Raw genomic sequence first — 9,286 nt, forward strand, 5'->3', positions numbered from 1 at the left:
TCTCAGCCCAATTAGAAAAAAATTGGCATTCTTTATTTGGGAATTTTGCACACCCAAATAAAATCACGTACCTTATTTTTTTCATTCTTGGCAGCACTTTCCATCGGTGTTTGGAAGATTGCAGGTCTCGCAATAAACTTCAAATTAGCATGGCACCCCTTCTGAGATGCATCCACTGGCAGGGGCAATCTGAAGAGCTGGGGAATTTTTTCTGGAGTTGAAAATGAGAAAGAATGGGATTATATGTGAGGCCGTGCAGGTGTAATTTATAGACAGCCCATACCCCCTTGTAGTGAAGCCAGTTTGCTACAGTATTACTATAAACAACCGTTGCACAGTGCTTGATGGCTGCAATTTCTGATCTCCTAGGGCTTTATTACCGGGTTGCTACGACGGTTTTATGAGGCTGGAAATGAAGCAATTGGGGGCTCTAAATAGCGTTTGCTAACCGTGGTTGACTGCAAGAAAATCTAGTTTTTCTTGGGGTTATTTCCGTTGCTTCACACAGTTGCGATCCAAAAATTTTGCCGTCATTGACACAAGACTTGGTAATCAGGAATTGGAACAAGTTTCTATAAAAGTAGGATTACTAATCTTTGGCTGAAACAAGACATTAAAAGCCAAAAAAAGTGGGATTGCCACTGAAATCTCTAAACTTGTCCTAAATAAAATTTTTTATGCGATTAGGTTGGAATCCATAAATTAAATAGGATTCCTAATCCTATTCCTAGTCCATGGTGAACCAAACAGGCCCGTAGAGTAGTCGATTAAGTTGACAGCTCGAGATTGCTTCGATCATCTGCCCGGTGCCATCACTTAAAGCTGCTGTATAGTTTAAAGACATAATAGTTTTCATGCCATAACAATTATCCAACCAATTTCTTAACTCTGGGTAATTAATCCAACGTGATAAATTGCTTTTTCACCCATAAATCATTCGTTTTTCTTTGCAAAATCAAATTTGCACTTCTGTGGAGAAAGATTTTGTGGAATAAAAATTATTATTGTAGGAGGAGTTGCTAGTCTGAGCATGAATTTAAACGAGTTATATAACCTTAACAATTTTCTTCTTAAAAACTACCTTTAAAATAGAATAGTTTTATGGAAACCAACTTTTAATTTTAATTTATACGTAGAACACCATTAAATTGTGTTTCTGATTAATCAAGCACATTCAAGTCAAATTTGTACTAAAAACCAAAAAAAACTTGAAAAATTCAAGTTCAAATTGAATCGTCTACCTTGAATGTGAATTTTTTAGGATAAATTTAAAATTTTAGTGAAAATTTTGACTGAGAGTTAATTGATTGCAACGAAAAATCCACTTCAAAGATCGTTTATATATATTAAAATTAAAAGGTGTTTTTTATATATGTATGTCCTATTTTAAGGTGATTTCAAGCGGGAAAAAAACCTAAACTTAGATAATACGGTATAAACTTGAAATACAAGCTGAAAATTTAAGTTTAATTCAATATTCTCTCTAACCGTGATGTAACCGCATGCGTGCACGAAGAGATTTCTAGTGGATCGGATTTGTTACGGGTTGCTTTTGGCTTTTTCAACCGTAGGCCTTCAATTAGGCTCCACGTGTCAATGATAAGTGTTGGGGCACTTCTGTTTCCTTTATCTTAATGATTTTATATTCGATCCCCTCCTACTTTTTAATTTACTAGGTTTTATACACCTATTGCAGGTAGTTAAATAATAAAATTAAGTATTTTTAGTTTATTTTCTTAATTAAAAAATGATTCATTTTTTAATTTTAATGGTTTTTGCTCACTTATGTCTCTAAACTTTAACATTATGATTATTTTTTTAATGTTCGTTTAAATGAGCTACATCAAATTTAAATTTTAATGTTGATAATTGAATTGACAGGAAACAAATTAAGTATTTTTAGTTTACTTTCTTATCAAAAACTTGTTCATCGATTCTACTTTGAAGGCTTTTACTCACTTATGTTTCTAAACTTTAGTATTGTAATTATTTATCTTATTTAATAATCACTTAAATGAGCTACAAAAAATTTAAAATTTCATGTTGATAATTGAATTGATAGGAAATAAATATAATCTGAAATCAATTTGAATTATCATGTTATTCGGATGACATGTGATCAAGTTTGATCTTATAAAGTATAACGGTAAAAGGGAAAATATTTCAAAAATAGCATTATAAAAGAAAGATGAATAATTAAAGCTAATAAAAAAATGAATTGTTAAAAATGAGCTAAAATGACACAAAAGAGAATATAGAGTTTGTTCCAAGCTAATCTTTGATAGACTTTAAATAAATTAAAAAGTAATTCTAACTCTAGTACACTTTTATATGATGAAAGCATCCACATAAGTATATAAAAGTACTAAATCAAGCTCATGACAATCCCTTTTAAAGATTCCTAATTTACTTACAAAAATAAACTATTCTATAAAATATCCAGAAAACGTCTTTCATTGCTTCTATTTTATTTTTTATTGAGTCGACGTCAATCTTTCTCCACCTTTATCTTTTTTAATAAAATTAGATCACATTTAGATGTTAAAGAGAGATAATAAACCTTAAATGAGAAGTTAAATTTATATAACTTATTGACAGAGTATCAAACAACTATTTTTTTCATTGCTAAATTTTGAAAATTTAGTCGTTTTTAGTGATTTTAAATTTTTGAGGGTGTGTTTTTCAAATTTGAAACTTTGAGAGTGTGATTTAAAAAATTTAAAATTTAAGTTGGGTGCTTGTGCAATTTTTATGTTTCATGTGCTGGTGGTAAGTTTTTTCAACTTTAAATTTTTAAGGGTGTTTTTTTACAATTATTAAATTTTGGATTATGTTTTCTAATATTCGAACTTTTACTGGTTTGCTATTAGTTTCTAGGTTTCATATGTACAGGTTATAGGTTTTGAAATTTTATGTTTTTTTGTGATTTTTAAATTTTGAAGGACTATTTTCACAATTTTTATAACTTTGAGGTTATTTTTTTACAAATTTAAAAGTGTCTGATAGTAATACTTTGAATTCATCCTTATTGTTTGCAAGTTTTGAAATTTCAAAATTTCATGGTAATTTTTTATTATTTGAACTTTGAGGGTGTTTTATAATTTTTGAAATATTGAATGTGTTAATTGAAAATTTTAAATTATGCAGAGGCTGCTGCTAATTTTTAAATTTCATATTTGTTATTTTAAGTTTTTGAACGGCTGGATGTTTTGTATAATTTAAAAATATTAATGGTATTTTATGAAAATTTTAAAATGCTTTGGGTTATTTTATAATATTTTATATATTATAGCACTTTAATTTTTTACTTTAACAAACTAATACCGTTGAGATGTCTCATGTATTTTGTTAATCTTTATTTTTTAATATTTTGGAGCTATAGGTAGTTCACGTGGGATTAGGATATGATATAATTATGATTAGAATAGATTAAGATTTAAATTAAATATTCAAAATAATGAAGGGTAATATTGACGAATTTTATTAATCTTAATTTTTAAATTGTTGAGTTGTAGGTAGTTCATATGAAATTAAGATAGGATATAATTATGATTAGGATAGATTAAAATTTAAATTAAACATTCAAAATAGTGAAGGATAATATTGTCAATGAAAATATTTTTCTAAACTCATGTTTTTAAAAGGAGTATGATATTGTATCTATTTTTCATTTAGGTTACTAAAAATAGAAGAAGAACCTGAATAAGAAGAAATAACTTAGAAAGAGAGACATAAAGAGGAATGCCATAAAGAAATAGGATCTTGATAAACAAAAATTTATCAATTTATAACTCGAAAGTTGAGTTCTCTATAGTCGTATTGTAGAAATAGCGCAATATTTTTAAGTCTAATGTAAATATAGAATGCAAGCTAGGATATTATGCATCCTCTTTTAGCTGTTTGGTTCAATTTCTAGAAATTATAGGAAATGTTTTCTACCTAAAATATGATTTCCTTGTATTTCTTAAAAAAATTATAGGAAAAGTTTTGAGAAATAAAAAAGTACAAATTTTCCTGTTTTTTGTACTTTGCTTGTTTGGTTCAAAACAAGAAAATAGCTCATAACTTTATAGAAAATAACAAGATTTGGTAGGTTTTTAATTAAATATGGTATGTGTCAAATTTCTGGTGATTTCCTCTCATTTTGAGAGGAAATTGTTTTTTGTAAAATTTGGTAGGTTTTGATATTTTATAGAAAATATTTCTGTAAATTTTTTATTGAACCAAACACAATTTACAGAAATCTCTAGAAAACTTTTAATTACAAATTTGTCATTGTCAGATGTTTTGAGAAAAGTTTTCTTAAAAAGTTTTGAGAAAATGTTTTGTATCTATTCTTTTATTCAATTCTATACAATCTGGTTTATGACTTAATGAAAAGTAGATAACAAACTTTGTAGGTAATTAGGAACTAATTGTGCGTAAACAAATAATAAAATTAGAAGGTCCAATACCAAATTTGTCACAAGTTATTGCATGTCTACTGGTAGCCAGCCTAACCACATGCATCTTCTAGAGAAAACGTGTCGCTACGTGAATTGCGGAGTAAGAAATTCCACAGTCCATGTATATCTTCTCCCATGTATTTGTTTTGGTTAGAGAACAATCGCATATATGATTTTATTGGAAGCAGTTGCTGTCAATATATATTATTATACTTATTTCTTAATAGTCTTTATTAAATTGATTCTAGAACAAGAGAAATCACTGATGTGACTGGATATGAAGCCATTGACTGAAGAAGAAGCCACGTACATCTGAAGTCTCACTAGCGAACAGTTACATCTCAACCATCCAAGCAAACCAAATTCCAATATGCAGATATGACATATTAAAATTAAAAAAAAAAAAGACTAAAGCTACTTTTTTTAGAAACCCCGGCCGAAATATTACCTTTTTTGTTGGGAAAAAGAATTCATAAACTTCCGAGAGAAAAGTAAAAATTGCCCCTTACTAAGGTTTGTAGAAGTGCAATAACGTTCCCGTGAAGTTTTTTCGTAATTCCCGTGAAATTATTAAAAAACACTTACATTTTCACCTCCCACTTTTGATTTTTCATCAAACAAGACCACATGGGTAGCAAATGACTTGTTTAATGACGAAAAGTGACCCTCACTTTTGAGTGGAGAAAGAAGGACGTTTATTCGTACTAGTTCTTGTGCACGTACAACACACATGATTAAATATAAAATTATTTATTTTTATTATAAATAAGTCAGATTTATTTTGAGTTAAAATTTATAAACATGGATAATTACATATGCCATAAATTTTATTTAAACATTTTAAATTTTTTTTATAAAATAGATGGTTAATTTTAAAAATCTATTAAGGCTAGGAATTAACAACTAACAAGTTTACAGTGGAAGATAGGGGAACATAGTATATTCTTAAGAATTATTAATTTTTACTTAATTTATTTATAATGATAGGATCTCATTGTTAATTAACTACAAAGCTTAGTACATTATTTTTTTTGTGACGTTCAAGGCAGGCAGAGGACACATGTGAGTCCACATCGCAACGAATGTTATACAATTTAAGTATAAAGGAAAAAAGGTGGGTTGCTTAATGGTGCAGTTAGTGAGGGGAAACTCCAGCATCTTAATTTGGTATGCGGATATATTATAAATGGAGATGAAAAAACATGATTTTGAAAATAGTGGGTGCGTGTAGTTAATTAATATGGTTTTTGTTTGTGTGATTTTTGTTGTTCATTTTCAAGTTATCTGTGGTCCTATGTATATATATAACTATAGCATTTCTACTCTCTTTTGGTTTTGTGGAAGAGTTTGGGTGTTAAAAAAAAGTAAGTTATCTAATCCGGTTAAAATAGGATCATATAAGTTAAGCCCATGCATGACATTTATTTTAACCAACACTCACGTGTAAGTATTACAATTGATATTGAGATCTAAAATATGTGTGAGATTCTCTTTGATTTTTATACAAACAATATCTATTTAAATAATAATAATATACGTGATCTAAAAAAAATTTAAACATATAATATAAATAATTACTTTAAAATAATCTAATCTATCTAATAAGAAGAAAATAGATGACATAATGTGAAAATTATTACAATTTTATAATTAATAAATTTTAAACAATCTAATCTAATCTAATAAGAAGAAAATAACAAAGGCACATACATGTTGAAGGAGATGAAAGCGCTATGAAAACTGTTGTAATTTCTGAACTGAAAAAGATCAAACATAAAATATAATTAATTATTTTAAAATAATCTAATTTAATCTAATAAGAAGAAAATAGATGAAAGTGAAATAAAAATTATTGATATTTATTGATATGAAAAAGATCAAACATACAGTATAATTAATTACTTTAAGATAATCTAATTTAATCTAATAAGAAGAAAATAATAAAGGCATATACTTGTAGAAGGAAATAAAAGTGCTATAAAATTATTGTAATTTCTTGACTTATATACATTAGTATGTGATGTTGCATGTGAGAGGATAACAATTGTAAATAGAGTTATGTTTAAATAATAATAGTATAATTAAATTTTAAAACTAATTATGCAGTACTATGAACTACTTGAATTTATGTTGGTGAGAGATCGTCATGTTGGGTCCTTATATCACAGCCTTTTGTTTTAATTTTCCTTTTAATAATTTTGAGAACGATTTTATCTCTTTAATTAGTTTGGTGGATTTTGAAAATACACCGTCTACATTATGTATATTTGTAGATCTGCATTGTTCTTGGTTCGACCTCTAGGTCGGATATTATTTGTCTCAATAATTTGTTTGTTTTTTGCATATACGCCATTCATCTTATATACATTTTTAAATTTAACATTTAATAATTTCATTCCGATTTACATTTCAATTCAAACTATATCTTTATCTTCATACTATGTATATCCGATAAGAATTCATTAATTTATCAACTTATTTTTACTTAATGGATTAGTATTTGAATTTCAATGGTATTTTTGTCTAGGAAAAGATTTTCCCGAACTCGTGCTTTTAAAGGGAGTATGATTTAATAATTTTGAGAACGCTTTTGTCTCTTTAATTTGTTTGGAGGATTTTGTAAATACCTAGTCCACATTATGTACATTTGTGGGTCTACGTTGTTCCTGGTTCAACCTCAGGGACATACATTATTTGTCTCACTAATTTATTTGTTTTTTGCATATACGCCCTTCATCTTGTATACATTTGTAAATTTAACATTTAATAATTTTATTCAGGTTTATATTTCAATTCAAACTATATCTTTATCTTCATACTGTGTATATCCAATAATAATTCATCAATTTATCAACTTACTTTTACTTAATGGATTAATATTTGAATTTCAATGGTATTTTTGTCTACCAAATTTTTTTTCCGAACTTGTGCTTTTAAAGGAGTATGATTTAATAATTTTGAGAATGATTTTATCTCTTTAATTTGTTTGGTGGATTTTACACATACCACGTCCACATTATGTGCATTTGTAGATCTGCGTTGTTCCTGATTCGACCTCTGAGGCGGACATTATTATGGTCGGTTTTTGCATATACACCCTTCATCCTGTATACATTTGCAAATTTAACATTTAATAATTTCATTCAGCTTTATATTTCAATTCAAACTATATCTTTATCTTCATATTATGTATATCCAATAAGAATTCATTAATTTATCAACTTACTTTTACTTAATGGATTAGTATTTGATTTACAAGGGTATTTTTGTCTACCAAAATATTTTTTCGAACTCGTGCTTTTAAAGGGAACATGATTTAATAATTTTGAGAATGATTTTGTCTCTTTAATTTATTTGGTGGATTTTGTAAATACCCCGCCCACATTATGTACATTTGTAGGTCTGCGTTGTTCCTAGTTCGACCTCCGGGGGTGATATTATTTGTCTCACTAATTTGTTTGGTTTTTACTTCTACACCATTCATCTTGTATACATTTATAATTTTAACATTTAATAATTTCATTCAGGTTTATATTTCAATTCAAACTATATCTTTATCTTCATACTATGTATGTCCAATAGGAATTCATCAATTTATCAACTTACTTTTACTTAATGGATTAGTATTTGAATTTCAAGGGTATTTTTTTCTATCAAAAGATTTTTCCAGAACTCGTGCGTTTAAAGGGAGTATGATTTAAAAATTTTGAGAACGATTTTGTCTCTTTAATTTGTTTGGTGGATTTTGCAAATACCTCATCCACATTATGTACATTTGTAGGTCTGCGTTGTTCCTAGTTCGACCTCCGAGGCGGATATTATTTGTCTCACTAATTTGTTTGGTTTTTGCATATACACCCTTCATCTTGTATACATTTATAAATTTAATATTTAATAATTTCATTCAAGTTTACATTTTAATTCAAACTATATCTTTATCTTCATACTATGTATATCCAATAGGAATTCATCAATTTATCAACTTACTTTTACTTAATGGATTAGTATTTAAAGAGAGTATGATTTTGTCATTATTTTGAGGGTAGATGAAAAGAAATTAAAAGTATTAGCTTCAAATTTTCAGGATAATTTTCCATCACGTTTATAACTCTTGGAGAATTTTTTTGTAAATACCTTCGAATAGGGAATAAAAAACTTTTGTAGAGAGGATCCGAATCCGATAATGAATCTCCATAAATGGTATCAAAACGAATTCCATGTGTTTTGCATTCAAATAATTACAAAATGAACATGCATTCATACTGGTGTAGCTAGGAATTAGAGCTTGAGGGAGCACTTCTTACTTTTTTTTCTAAAAAAATAATAAATAAAACTACCGTATCAAAAATCACATTTGATAATCAAGTTTTTGAGAGAAATTGGTAGGGTCTCAAACTCGAAAATCCCAACCAAATATTATATATAAATAATTGTTTATAAAAAAAACAAATACTCCCAACTCCAAAGGTACAGTTATTCAGTTTGGTTTCGTGATATTCGCAGCTAGATATACTCGCTCTAACTTACAATTGCAACGAGCAAAATCATGCAAACTTTACAAACTTGTAAACAAAGTGGCTAAACGCTAGAGAGCTTATTGTATGCTTATATAATTCGACATGTTTCAATTCATTAAAGGTTTAAATTTTTTTTATAAGAAAAACTTTGGGGAGTTCTGTACATAACCCCTCTAATTTTTTTAATCTCACATAAACCCCCTAAACTTGGAGGGTCTCACAAAAAACCTTGAAACTTTAAGGTAATGGCCCCATTTGAATGAGTTAAGGGAGTGCATGGGGATATGACCCCATTTGAATGAGTGGATAGGAATATGCTACCTC

The sequence above is a fragment of the Asparagus officinalis genome, chromosome 3 (assembly GCF_001876935.1).
Source record: "Asparagus officinalis chromosome 3, Aspof.V1, whole genome shotgun sequence".
NCBI lineage: Eukaryota > Viridiplantae > Streptophyta > Magnoliopsida > Asparagales > Asparagaceae > Asparagus > Asparagus officinalis.